The sequence below is a fragment of the Pinus tabuliformis genome, chromosome 7 (assembly GCF_031772625.1).
Source record: "Pinus tabuliformis cultivar Carrire ecotype Pingquan chromosome 7, CPIR1, whole genome shotgun sequence".
Lineage (NCBI taxonomy): Eukaryota > Viridiplantae > Streptophyta > Pinopsida > Pinales > Pinaceae > Pinus > Pinus tabuliformis.
In genome coordinates this window covers 2,012,622,610-2,012,622,933 of record NC_142293.1, presented here as the reverse complement: position 1 = coordinate 2,012,622,933, position 324 = coordinate 2,012,622,610, and positions in this window count along the sequence as shown.

Sequence of the window (324 nt, the reverse complement as noted above, 5' to 3'; positions counted from 1 at the left end):
GGAGCGAAAGCCATCGTTTTATAGTATCCTTATCCACACACCATCAAGGGCACCACTCTTTCTCAAAGGAGCCCAATTCGTCGTATACCATCTTAATCCATGTTTCTTAATTTGGATAGGCAACCACAAATTCATTCTCTTTCACTTTTAAACTTTATTTTATCTTTCTAATTTGTTTTTTTAATTATTAATGGTGAATTGGTAATATGTTGAAAAGTTGGGTACTAACTACAACTTAATTTAAATATAGCTAAATTAAAGTAAAATATTGAATTCAAGTTAGTGTTAAGGTTTAAAATTGAGTTAATATAGGTTTTTATTGAT